Genomic DNA, 14,170 nt, shown 5'->3' on the forward strand with positions numbered 1-14,170 from the left:
CCACCCATAGCAAAACTTGTTTCTTCTTCTTCGTGTTTTATTTCCTAAGGTCGCCGCCTACCTTTCCTCATTCTCCACTTTCCCCGCTGTCATGGCAACCCTCCCGACGCCCGGCGCTCTCTCTCTTTCTCTCTCAATATCATCCCACCCGCTCCTTCGCTCTCGGTTTGGTGATGATGCAAGCGCGCCGGTACGTGGGGATTCCGCCGGATTACCCGGCATGCCCCGCGGCAAAATGGCGGCCTGAGCCGAGCGCGCGGGTCCCGGCTGAGAGGGGCGGGGGGCAAAGTTTTGCGGCGGGCAAAGGGCGCTTTCCAACCGGCTCGGAACCGGCATCAAAGTTACGGGGGTTCCCTCATGGAAGCCGGAGCGCGGGGTTGGGGCCCGGTAGGTGGAGGCGCGGATCCGAAGCGGGGAGCCTGTTGCTGAGATCCGGAGCCCCTCGGCGGGACCAAGGGGCGCCTGTGATTGGGGCCGGGTCGCCAGCCGCCTCTTGGCCCTGGGCTGATGCGGGGTCGTCCGTAGGCAGCAGCAGTAGCAGGTACCGGCGGGCGGGGCTGACCTGCGTCCTCCGTCGGGATCGCGGCTGAGTTGCAGGGAGTGGGCAAGCCGGCTAGGTCTGGGGGTGAAGCGGAGCGGTGGGCTCTCTTGGGGCTGAAAGTTTGATATAAGTGAGCCACGGGGGGCTGGCTTTTGCGGGACAATTGGAGCAGGAGTTGGGGGAATTGAGAATGGATATTAATAAGTGCGGATTTAAGAATTGATTTAGATCTACTCTTGGGGCAGTGATTCTTACCCGCACCGGGTGCGCAACAGAGGGGGGAATAAGTAAGACTGAAACTTACTGCTGGAGGAGAAATCGCCTGCCTGAGGAACAAAGGATGGAAACAGTGGAGATTAGTACATAGTACTAAAAGGAGCTGCTGGAGCAGGTGAGAGTGAAATTCACATAGTGTGATTTAACTTCATCTTTATTCCCATTCCCACCACCCTTCTGAGTAATACCCCTCCCCACCCTCTCACTATATATCAGGGTCTGGTGACTTCTGTTTCAGTGTATCTGAAGAAGTGTGCATGCACACGAAAGCTCATACCAATAACAAACTTAGTTGGTCTCTAAGGTGCTACTGGAAGGATTTTTATTTTATTCCCATTATTTGTGATGATAAAACTTGTTTCTGCTGTACTTATAGGAATTGGAAATCTTCAGTGAATACAGCTCCAGACTGAGAGTTATTCTAGGTTATTTATTGTTATTTATGGTTATTTGTTCTGAAGATTTATACCCAGCCTTTAAATCTAATGAGTCTCAAGACGGGTTACAAGAAACAGGTGACAGTGTGTAGTCTCATGGATGCTGGCATAAGTATTGTGAACAAGAAGTCTAGCTTAGGAAGGTAGTAAGATATGTGAAATAAAAGGGAAAGATGATATTATTTGACATTTCAGTGATAGGCAAGAGTGAATGGACAAAGTATTGAATGGCCATGACCTGAGAGAAGCTGGAGCAAGTGAGAGGCTTCTCCGTAGTTGTTTGTGACTCTCAGCACTGCACATCTGTCTTGCAGAATTGCATTTGTTGTGGATACAGAATTAAGTGAAGTAACGAAGGAGGAAATTTGTGGCTTTAGACTATGTCAACTGTGCTGACACAGCTTTGCCAGTTGGACCAGCAGGGCTCATAAATAAGAGTTTGTGGTTTTTCTTGGCATATAAACAGGATTAAATTAAATATGCATAATTTGTGGATACAGTAGAAATGGATTTGGTTTCTGAAATGAATTAGTGTTGTCCACGTACACACAAATTTAGCTGAAATCTCTTTGTTTTCCAAAAAATAAATTGATTGCTGTATAACAGAACCACAAGGCTGCCAAGCAAAATGGACACAGTTTGGCAAGTTCTGAGAGAGGAGTTAAAATGATCACCTGTATAAGTAATGTAATTTGCTTGTTTTCACCAAAAGGATGGGAAACTACCCAACTAATCTGTATCAAGAAGCTGTTATACCCCTGGCATCCAGGTACCATCAGTGAGCACCAATGACTCACATAATCTCTGGTCATTGTAGCTGTGTCTAATGGGAGATGGAGGCCAACAAAATCTAGAGGACCATAGGTTAGTATCTACTGTTCTTAATGCTAGAATGGAAAGATCTCCTCTGCCAACTGCTTCATTTTGAAGAGGGGAAAAAGTGACACTTCCGCTTACAATTCAGCTATGAGAAAATATTCGAAACAAACCAAATTCAAGAATAATGTGAGGGAAAGTACATTAGAGGGGATTAGTATTAGTATCCATTCCTCATCACTATACAGTGGTACCTTGCAAGACGAATGCCTCGCTAGACGAAAAACTCGCTAGACGAAAGGCATTCACTAACGAAAGGGTGACTCGCAAGACAAAGTTTCCTATGGCCGTGACTCGCAAAATGAAAACGTTTTGCAATTTTTTTTGTCAGATCCAGGATCTATCCACAGAGCCCATTCCTGCTTTAAGTAATCGCTGTAAGGGAGACTTTCTCAAAATACCTTATTAAAATAGTTCTTGAGAGCTACGAGGAAGTAACAAAGAAGAATACACAGCAACCTTTATTTTCAAGTCCAATCTTTTATCTAAAAATTTTGTATGCCATACCCATTTTATGTGAATTTTGGCTAATTGCCTATTTAGTGCTCAAAGTAAACTCTGCATGTAAACACAATGGCAACCAGCGTGTCACAAATCTGGATATTCTAGAGGCACGAGTTGCACAACTAAGGGTATACCTGTTGTCTAGCCCTAAGTGTTGTTTTTGCACTAAAGACTCCTGCCAGGCTTGGATATAGTTGTGTCTGATCTTCAGGAACGCTGAACACACTTTTTCTTAGTCACTGCTAGGAGAATAAAAGTATGTGGAATTTGGTCCCTCCACGTCGCAGGCCCGTAGTGAACTTTAGTCAGAATGATACTGGAAACTGTGCTGCCTTGTGGGAAGGAGATTATAAGACTATTCTAGCTTGATCTCATGCCTTCTTCATCCTATTCATACTGATGTCTTTGACCCATTATGCACCGAAGACCTACTCATAATTCAGGATTGCCTGTTGGGCTGTCCCTGGTTGGAAGAGTTGCTGATTGGTTCAGAAGCTAATAAAGGAGGAACTCCGGTAAGCAGGACTGTCTTACGTTCTTAATATGAGTTCTCTAAAGCCTGCTGGAGAAAGCATATTAAGTGTTGAGTCTTCTGATTTCCATTTAATGTGAGAACGATAAGCCTCCTCTCAGTTCAAAGGATCTCTTGGAGTGATTCAAAGTGGGCTCCTTTCTTCCCCACTCTAACCATTTCCCTGCTTTACCCCCTGTACAAGACTTGTTGGAAAAACATCACGTCGTTTCCTGCCTGTGCAGGAAATCCATTGGTGTCTTTCTCAAGGAAGGGGTTGACCTGCATCCCCCACAGTTCCTTGAACTATGAGGTAGGCAAGTGAAGTCCATGTGAGGGAGTTGAGTTATTGGGACAGGCACCCTTTCCCACCCACATATAGACTTCTGGTCAAAGGTGGGACTGGTCTGTTGGCTGATTCTCTTCAGTTGAAGCCACCTGGTAACTGAGGACCCGCCATTGCCAGGTCTCCATTGTCGTATGAGGGAAGCTTGTGTTAAACAGTCAGCCTTTGGTCTTCAGGAAGTTTTAACAATAGTTTGCCTTTGCATCCCAAGTTTCCTCAGGTATGGAGGAATCACCTAAGTCCTGTTGGGGCACCCTCCCAATTGTCACACAGTATACCTGCTTGAATATTATATGGAATGATATGCTAAACTGTGCATCTCACTTTGCACACCGTTTCCGGCAAGTTCCCTAAAGTCAGTAGTGTGTGCCTGCCTTGCTTCCTGTACTGCCTTTTCAAATTGTTTGCTTAAAATTGTTTTTGCATGGAAGTGGAGTAATTAACATATCCCAAAATGCAGGGGAAATGAAATCTTTGGTAAAATTGGCCAGAAAGAGTAAACAAAGTGGTTATGCTTATGATACTGTTGTAGATTTTAAGTATTGGGGAGAGTCTATAATTGTGTACTGTATTATGTTGTTGCCACAATTCATTTTCAGTGGCTTGAGTTTGTAAAATAGAGTTTACCTCAGAGCCCCTTTTCCCACAGTGCTTTTAATTTAGGCCTGGGAAATAGTGGATAAATATTAGTAATTTTTTTTCAGGGTTGAGGACTTAGTGGTTCAAGTTAAATCAGAACCGCAGTATAGCCAAAAGAAGAGGGATTTTGGAGCTGGAAACGGATTTTAGATTATTTGAGGCTTCCATGCATAGTTCTTGCAAAACTTCGTTAGGAATTATGTGCATGCAAGAGCAGAGTTAAGCCTTTAGTCTATATAGTATATAAATCTGTCTGGGGATCAAAAAATAAACATTTCTGTTTAGCTAGTTTGAAGAGGTTTAAGAGAGAGAAGCAGCCATTTGCCTTGGGACATGACCTGTGACTGCTTCACTTCAGCACCAGGTTGGAGCTTTGATTTGACTAACAGAGATGGTAACTTAATGCAGTGTTAATGATTGTTTCAATGCCCTGGGATCAACAGAATCAGACTTTTGCTTCCAGCAAGGTCAACATCTTATGCCTGAGGCTGCTTTATCATAGCCAAGCTATAAAGTTGGATTCACAGACACCTGCTGCAGGAATTGCCATTGGGAGTCTGGCTTGCGTGTTTTAATGTTTCAGTTCTAAGCTTTCTTTAATGTGCTTTTGTTTCTCAAAAGGATTAGATCAAACATATATTTTCACTGGGCTTGTTTTAAATGTTCAAGTGAGCACAGCCTTGTAGAAGAAACTACTCCCCCCACCCCCATGTCCTTTAATTTAACCAATATATATGTTTTACATCCCTAGTTCACACAGTAGTTGTGCCTTAATTTTGGCTGTTCCTTAACCTGAATTATGGTTTTTAAAAATTATTATTATTTTGTGATATAGTTCCCTCCCCTGAATCTTAATTTTCTCTGCAAGTCCTCTGTTCTTTATAAATAAATGCTATCAGCTTGAAATCAAATTCTTTCAAGGAAAAAGGCAGGAAGCACTCAGTGGCACTTGGTAATTTGAGAGGGCTTCTTTTGAGCACTCGTTTAAAATTGCATTCATATCACACTATTGTTTTTGTCTCTATTTCCTTATTTCTTTCTTTTTATCTTTTAAGTAGACATGGTTAGGCTTGCAGCCTGCATCCTTCTAATGAAAGCATGTAATACTTGTTCATTAATATGCCTTCAAACGTGGTGATCGCAATGATTTCCAGGACATGGATTTTTAAGTTGTTGCAACTAAAAGGCACATAATTTTAAACCGGTGTGTTCATGATTATTCAAGATAGCAGCCTGTTTCTTAAAAGGTGAAAAGAGTTCACACACACATTTACATATTTACCTGCTGCCTTGCAGGACATCTTTGGGAGGAAAAAAAAGGCTAAGCAGTAAACCCTATACAATGCCACCTAAGTGTTGGATGGCACCTTGTACTCCTCCTTTTGACAACTCCTGCAGCCAAACTGGCGCTAAACGTATTGCTCTGCTTTCCTTTGGACCATGTCAGTGAGGCTGTGAGGGGGTTCTTTTCATCTGGGCAACCCAGGACCTCTATACACACTGCCAAGGATTGTGCCTCAGAGAGAGGTCACTTTGCTAATGCAGCAAAACCAACATGGGAGGCAGCAGTTACAAGTTACCAGTCTCTGTAGCCACAGCAGCTGCTGTGATTCTCCAATGATTTGACTTTACCTCTGGAGGCATAGTCCATTTTCTCAAGAGAGACGAATGCCAACAACAACAAAATTTGGATTTATTTGTAATTATGTATTTGTTTGCAAAAAGTTGGTAACTACAATCATATAACAAGTTGTTGAAAAACTCAAGCACCTTGGTCTGGAAATGAATCATTTAAAAATATCCACTATAAAACCAGAACACAGTGTGTACTGTTAAGACATTTAGCATTTGTTTTAAAATAGGTATACGGTATTTTTACTTTGGCTAGTGTATGGTGGCAGCTGTAGAATTTCTACACATTTTCCTTGTATTGATATTGAACAATTTTCAGTCTTGTATTGGAATGTATATCTATTGCTGTATAAATTCCAGCCCTGAAAAATTTAGACTCTCCTGCTTAGATGTGTCTCTGGGGCGGGAGGATGGTGATTTGAAGTTGTGGGATCTTACCACCATTTCCTTGTTGTGGTCAGATCCCCGTTCTAAGAGATCCTTCACCTCTGTGGAGGGGCCTAATTCACTGAGAAGCCTAACAGGAAAGGATCCAATACCCCTTCCATTTCACTTGAGAAGAAGAGTATATTCTTCAAGAAGAGTATATTATTGGTGGCAAATGGGGGTCATTTCACAGTTACCTATATGGTGAAGTATATGAAGAGGGAGTTTAGTAAACTCCTCTCCTTTCTGCTCTTTTGTGGGAAGCTGAAAGGAAACTCCCTTCTCTCTCACCTGAGGAGAGGAGAATTGTGTCCCAGTGTAAATTCCTGCATTGTTCTCCATTCCAAACCCAACCTCCCCCCCACCCCTGTGGAAGGCTGGGAATAAGCACCACAAGCATCATGACACATCATTGCTTAGTTCTTCAGAGCCTATAACTCATAAATAAGTAAAAAAAATGTAGTCTGATCATCTTTGTTGCTGAGACAAAGTCTATCTGGGTCCTTAGGAAATTTTAATCTGAAAACATTGTGTGCTTTCCAAAGCAATAGTCTTGTGGCACCTTGAAGACCAACAGATGAAAGCATAAGCTTTCATGGACTAGAGTTCATGAAGCTCTAGAGGACTACAGTTCCATCAGATGCACGAAATGCTGTGTGTGAGAAAGAGATTTCTCTAAAACCTGAATGTCTGCAAGATAAACAGAGATCATCCACAACAGCAGTAACTGGTAGAACTACAGCTTTTTTTTTTGCCTTTGCTTTGCTCATTTAATACCTAAAGTGTAGAGAAACCATTGTGTTTGAGGCCTTTAGGAAATAGTATCAAACTTACTGATAAATTTTAATTGAGCAACTGCCTGTTGGAATTTTCATATCATTGATGAGTAGTGATTTTAAGGTGAGCAGCACCTTCAGTCTCAGAGACTGAAACACTGTTCCAAGTACTGTAAACAAAAGACATTTTTCTGTGTTTGTAGAAAGTCTTCAAGGTAAGAGTTGCTTCTCTAGATTATTAAGATTGGGACGGGAATTTAATGATGTGCGTGCACCGTGAGGCTACCTATGAATAAGCAATGGTCTCATGCCAACCGGGCACTCCTGAAACTGCAGTGAGTAAGCCAAGTTCTTTGTAAGATTCTAAAACCTTTAAAGGGTATATTTACAAGGATCAAACCTCCCAGCTCCCAACTTGTGGCTTCAGAAATAGCTCTGATAGGATTTAGCGTAGTCAGCGCCCCGGCTGGGTGTGGAGAACGTATTGCCATGTAGTATTTAGTATTAGATTGACAGCCTGTAATATAAACATTAGTCCAAACACAATCTTATACCAAAACTCCGCCCATGCAAGGAGCCAGCCGTCTTCCTGCCACGCGCCATAAATCGTTTACGGTTTGCTCGTGCCAGTGCATTTGAGAAACAGCTGCACACTGGGATTAGCAGTTTGTAGAGGGCCTCTGCTGAGCTAAATTAGGGCCTACTGCCCTGGTTGTCAATGCTTGTAATGGGGGGAGTGAAATAGCAGAAGTGTTTCTCTGCACCAAAAGGCTATTAGTTCAGGGAATGAGGGTGGGGATTTGTGTAGTAGAGGGCAGTGAGTAATGGTGTTCTGGGCTGTTAGAGTAGCTATGTGCTGACATACTTCTTGCTTATGAACAGAGCTGGAATGCCTGATCAATGGTTGCCCCACATCATGGGGAGATTAGCCACTAAATGTAACCAGTATGCCATCAAGTTTCTTCTGTAGCATAGCAAATGTGCAGGTAAATGTTAACATGCTGAGGAAGAGAGTAGCTTGGCAGTAGGGATGTTTCGTTGGGATTGCTTTGTGCTCATACAGAATGGCCACCCTTTCCTGTTATTGGGAAGGAGACTTTGTGCCTAATACTCTAAAGATATTACTGTGTAGCTCTTAGGTCTTCCTTCTGTCCAGTTCTCTTTTCTCATAACCTGTACAGTTTTTATTTTTTAATTGCTCTTCTGAACTGCCCTTTACTCAAATGAATCCCCTAAAATATAAATGATAGACTTCAGGACAAAGAGTAGCAGCAAATACAGATAAAAATTCAGCAGCAGACATAATACTCCTCAAATTCCCAAACCTTGGAGAGTCTCATCGGTGCCAACAAAAGCCTGGGTAAACAAGTGTGTTTTACTTGGCACCAGAAACCCATCAGTGTTGAGGCTAACCGCACCTCTGTGTCAGGGAATTCCTTAGTTGGGTCTTTTCTGTAGTGGCACCCCATCCCCTGACACTATACAGTGTTTTATCCCCACTGAAACAAGGAAGAAAGCCTCTTCTGCTGATCTCAGGTCAGCTTATAAATGGAAACAGATATTTTGATTCTGGGCTTGTTTAGGGCTTTGTTTCTCGGCATTGACACCTTAAATTGGAGCCAGAAATTTATAGGGAGCCAGTGCAGGCCACACCACTAGCATAATCCTGCATAGATGCTCCAGACAACACCCTAGCAACAGTGTTCTGTACTAGCTGATGTTTTCAGACCATCTTAGAAGGCATTTCTGAGTAGGAAAAGCATCATGTTTGGAACAGCTTTGACTTGCACTATGGATGCCAGTCTGATATTCGAATAGCTCCATAGTTTCTGTGGCATATAATGTTGTGTGAGATCACATGGAACCTCCTTAATATTCTGTCTTTTTTCATTCTGCAGTTGAGTAAGTAGGCAAGAGGCCACTATGTTGTAGATTACAGAAACAGAACAAAAATGATCCATAAATACACACATGCACAAACAAAAAACTAGCCATTTTTTGGAAACCATCTTGCAGAGTTTGGGGTACCTTGCAGAATGTATTATTTGTTTATTAAAAACACCCTGTGTATACACACTCAATTCAAATGATTATTTGGAGGATCAGAAATTAGTTGTGCATTAGTGACTTCCTTTTCCATTCTCTGTTTGAACATGAACCATAGTTTGCTTTGTTGCCTGAATCAGCAAATTGTGCTTTGTGTTTTCTCTCTAAATCAGAACTAGAAACCTACTTCAAACTATGGTTTCAGATTCCAGTTTGGAGGGCACGTTCTAACCAGAGATTGCCAATTCAGACATCACAATACATGATTGTTAGTGCTAAATGGGAAGCAGAGATAGACACTGCATGCAAGAGGCAAGGAGAGGATGTACAAGTCTGTGGCTTGTACATGGTCTTCTAAAGCACTGTTTTGAAGAGTTATCTGATTTTTTATTCATTCTCTTTTCACTTATGCTGGTTGTAAATCCACAATTTTGCTACTTGTGTCCAAGTATTAACCTTAGGACACATTAATAATTCTGTCTATCACAACTGGACTTCCCATGCTGTTTGGTAAGTAAAACAGTATTTTATTTACTTATATGTAGTGAGTTATGCTTGGGAACGACCATATTAAAATCTTGTAGTTTTATCTGTTGCCATGTCTCTTCGGTTAGCTCAGTTGAGTAATGAACATATTGATGTTCGTATTATATTTATTTTCTGAACCAAAAGGACATTGATAGGGAGGAAAGAAAAAGCCCAATTATGGCCTGGTTCCCATGTTATGCTAAGCCATGGTTAACTTAAGCCAAAGTTTATAAACCGGTAAGAAACCATGGTTTGTGAGATAGTTTGTTCATGATTAGTAAACCATGGCTAAGCTACTGGGCCAGGTTCATAAAATGTGGTTTATAAACTGTAGTTAGCATTGCATGCAAACACAGCCATAAAAATATTGAGGTGGAAGTACTGAGACATAGGCCTTGTTCCCATCTCACTGGAAACCAAACTATGGCTTACTGGAACTGCACAAACATACTGCTTAATGCACAAGAGCTTATATCCACTTTGATGCTCCCTGGTCCTTTTAGCATAGCACTCTGCTGCAGCTAAGCCAGGGTTTGACTTAGTGTGTTGTCTGAACCAGGCTAGAGTCTCTTTTTGCCCCTGTTCCAAGACCCAAAATACAGTAGTATGAACAAAAAGCCATGGAAGGCTGAGGAGCACAACTCTAGGTTTACAGAGCTTGATTGTGTTCAGTGATTGCAAATATATGCTCTTTGCAAAAACCTAAATTTCTCAAGCTATGACTGTGCTATGACAGGGTCATCAACAATGGGTTGGCTAACTGTATGTATCTGAGAACTTGGTGAATACCTGTGTCCAGAACCTTTTCACGAAGGCACAGTCCCACCACACAAGTTCAAAGGAGCCCACTGATGGCACCCTCTCCAGCACTGTGGAGGTATTGAAGTGGGGTCTACAGCCACCATAAGAATACCTTGAGCAACACCTCCTGAATTCTGGCAGATGTAGAGAGGAGGTTTAGTCCAAATTGAGTCCCCACAGTTCTCTTCAGTGCTTATGTCCAGATCACCTTCCCATTTAGTTCCTACCAGTGATAATTGGTATATCTGGGAGGCCCCCCTTGAGCTTTCCATCTGGCTGGATGCAGAAGTACTCATAAACGAACTGTGAGTAGATACCGTCTCAACAGCTTCCACACAATGACCTCACCTGGGCAATGCATATTTCTGTAGCGCATGCCCTCTACTTTTGCTCAGAGTGAAGCCTTGCTGCAATGTGCTGCTAGACACTGTTTTGTGCTTAAGAAACAACTGGAGAGTGGTATGCAAATATAACAAAACGATTGATAGGCATAAATTCGAAGTCCCACCTCCCCAGCCCATTGGTGTTCCTAAACAACCATGAGGGCTAGTAACTTTAGTAAAGCGATATGTACTGTAATATAACAGGATCTCACGAGCTGTGTCTTACAGTGCCTTTCCCCAAATAACTAAACCAAGCTTCTTACTTTGTGTAGAATTCATCCTACATATAAAGCATGGATTTTGTGTGTGTGTGTGTGTGTGTTTTCCCCCTCCACTGTGTGTGTGAGAGATATATTTCTAACCCTCTCTCTCCTCCTGCTGGGTGTTTGCTGCTCTTGCTGCTGGAAGTGATTTTCTTTCCACCCCTCACCCCCACCCCAATAATAAAAAAAATCCAGTTGTAGAGTGATAGCTTTCTGCCTGAAAGGAGTTAACCTCATGTTGACCGATGAACCTTGGATATGCTTATTTCAAGGGATTGCATGCTGTCCACAGCACCTGCGTGCATCTACACTCACTGACTTTTAAACTGAGGATAATTCATTGTCGGTCATGATAGTTCTCGGTTTGTTGCTGGCCACTTTTCACATGGAAATGTTTTGGAGGTACTGGGAATAATTTTTTGGAGGGTGGTGGTGTTGAGGGGAGGGATTGGGACAAGGGAGAGATGATGGACATGTAAATAAGAGTTTAATTCTCCTTGTCGTATTCTCTTTGCCCAGCTGTATATAGTAACTTCACAGTACGTGTCTCTTCCTATTCCTATGAAAGTAGACTTTGTTCTCTGAAGACTGCTAATCATGCCCCATGGGGGTGTAATCAGTTATAAGGTATTTAATATATGCAGGCAGGAACAGGCTGCCTGGCCAGGCTGGCAGATTGCAACACTACAATTATAAAGGGCCCCTTTCCCCTGCTCTGCCCGCCCACCAGTGGCAGGATGAGGGCTTTGCCCTGAGATGCTGTAAAACATACAAAGGATAAACGTGGGCGGGAGCTGGGTAAGCACAGAGACACCTCCTTTGCCTGCCTGCTGTTTTCCTGCTTATCTGAATGCTGGGAGAGTTGCAGCCCTCGCACCGCAGACAGTGGGAAGCTGGGAGCAGTTGGAGAGGGGGTGGGCGGCTGGTAAAAGGGCTCCCCCTTTCTTTTGGTAGAGCCTAAAGGGGCTTCTCTTCATGGCCATGTGCTTGAAAATGAGGAAACGTATTTCAGTATCTTGGAAGAGAATGGGATTTATGTTGCATTTCTCTAGCTTGCAATGCGAGTGTGGCACACCCTGCTGTCTCATCGGTCTTTACTTCGTATTGCCTCTCTATGTTCTTGGCGCTTTCCCTGCCCATTTCCATTTTTGTAGGCTGTTTTCCCCACCCCCCTTCACTTTTAATTAAAACCGTGGTAGCAAATCTTCTACAACTTTCCAGGTGCTCCCTGTGTTCCTTGAGATCATTCACATGAAGCCAAACCACCCCTGGATCGTTGAAGAGCATTTACTAAAAAAGCAAAAGAAAACCGATTGTGCTATAAAATGGAACAAACAAGGCGTGAGCTATTTGTCTTTGCCTTGCAATAACACTTGGTCTGGGGTTCTAACAAGCTTCTACCTGCAAGGGGAGTGGGGCAGAAATTGTCTTGGGCCATCTCAAGGCAGTCCTGGATTTAAGTTCAGTGTTTTCGGAGAGAGAATGTGATTCACACTTTTAGTTTCCAAAAGCAAACTTGAAAGCAGAACATTTGTGCGAGACAATTAAGAGGGAAGGCAGTGCCCTTCAGCTTGATCTAGGCTTGTCTGGGAAGCTGGCAACAGCTCTTTTTGAGGTAAACCGTCTCCTATTTCAGTAATGTCCTTTAATTGTATATTATTAGCACAATCCATTCATATTAGTCCTACATAGTGCACACCACGGGCAGCTGCTTGTACTTGACAAAAACTGGCAACCGTTTGATTTTGATGGAGACATAAGGTTACCTGTTCATATTGTCCACTATTACCGTACGGCGTCACTCACGTCAGTGCATAAGTGGAGTGGAATTGGCTTTGCTTGTCTTCACAACAGCACTGCAGGGAGATAAAAGTTGTAGTACTGTATTCTGCTTTGCAAGTGGGCAATTGACACTAAGCCATAACATAGCCAAGGTGGCCCTATAGCTGAAACAGAATCAGAGCTTCTCATTCTGGAGAAGTTTAATAGACTGGATTCTCAGATTTCATTGTTGCCTTTGCTAAGGAGAAGCAGGTTTAGAGAACGCTTCTGCCTCTGGAGACTTTGCGGGTGCATAGCGTGTATGTAGCTCCGCCCTGTGTGGGCTGGCTTGAAGAGCAGGGTCCCCTCCATGTTTACCAGGCATCTGAGAGACCTTTGCCTTGATTTCTGAGGCTTCCTGTTGTGGCAGGTGGCTCTGAGAGGAAGAGTTTAGTAGAGCAGAAATCATACCAGCCCCTGCTGACTTTTGGTAGTGTATTTGTGTGAAAGGGTGTTGAGGTGGAGAAGAGAGAGAGAGAAAAAGCCTGCCGGTGGTGGGGTGGGGTGGGGTGGGGAAGATGGTAACCGGCTTTGAAAAAAGGGAGCTGCGTTAAACCGAACATTAAAGGGTAGTTTAGCAGTTTCTTTCAGCTTCCTTCTGTTAAACTGAGATTTTTAGATGGTTGAATACTGGCTGTTTTGAGCAAAAGCTGGGTTGGCAGGGAGGAAGGGAGAAGCTTCTTACATATTTCTTAAAACCGTTCTTGGCTAGAAGTATCTAGCTGCTTCCTGGTTAGCCCAGTCTACACACACACACACACACACACACACACACGAAAGCTATCCTTATGAATTCCCCTTCTCATCCTATTTTGTTTGCTTCAGTGCACTTGGTAGTACTCCTCTGTCCGGGTTCACGGCTGAGGCAGTGGTGGAGGTCTGTAGCTGGCATAGTTGGAGGGACTGCGGAGGCCACGTGGGCTTGGCTGCTTGTTTTTGTTCTCTGCTTTGCGTGGAATGCAGTGTGTTTGTCTTTCTTGGCCTGTGGTTTCAGCCTGCATTCCTGCGCATAGAGTCAGCCTGGCGGCAGGCGGCGTGCTGTTCATGCCCTGCGGCTACATGCTTTCAGCTCCACATCAAAGGTGTGTTTAGTGCGTAGCTTGTGCCATTCTTGGCCACACCTGGTGGCCCGCAGGCACGCAGGTAGGAGGGGCCTGGGTTGTGTTTGCAGACGGTGTTTTAAGGTTTAGACTTCTTCTCCGTACTTATGAAAGCAGAAGAGTTGATTTTATGTTAAGCAATGAAAAAAAAATCCACATCCATGGTAACTGAGGAACTCAGCAGGGAGAGACAGTTGCTTTAGGAGCTTATCTTACCAGCAGCAGCACCTAAAAGCCTACCATAACTGTTGCCTGTTCCCTTCA

At 43.3% G+C, this 14,170-nt stretch overlaps 1 protein-coding gene across 3 annotated transcripts in view; it reads left to right on the plus strand.

Moving 5' to 3' along the window:
* Nucleotides 1–220: 220 nt before the first annotated feature.
* Nucleotides 221–14,170, plus strand: part of TJAP1 (tight junction associated protein 1) — a 41,977-nt gene continuing 28,027 nt past the window's right edge. For 2 of the 3 annotated variants that reach the window (XM_033144516.1, XM_033144515.1), the window contains exon 1: nt 221–932. The gene's annotated coding sequence lies outside the window, so the exon portion shown is untranslated. Of the gene's footprint in view, nt 933–2,806; nt 3,150–14,170 lie in introns of those variants that run through there. The other variant, XM_033144517.1, reaches the window with a different exon arrangement.

This window comes from Lacerta agilis, chromosome 3 (assembly GCF_009819535.1).
Source record: "Lacerta agilis isolate rLacAgi1 chromosome 3, rLacAgi1.pri, whole genome shotgun sequence".
NCBI classification, from domain to species: Eukaryota; Metazoa; Chordata; class Lepidosauria; order Squamata; family Lacertidae; genus Lacerta; species Lacerta agilis.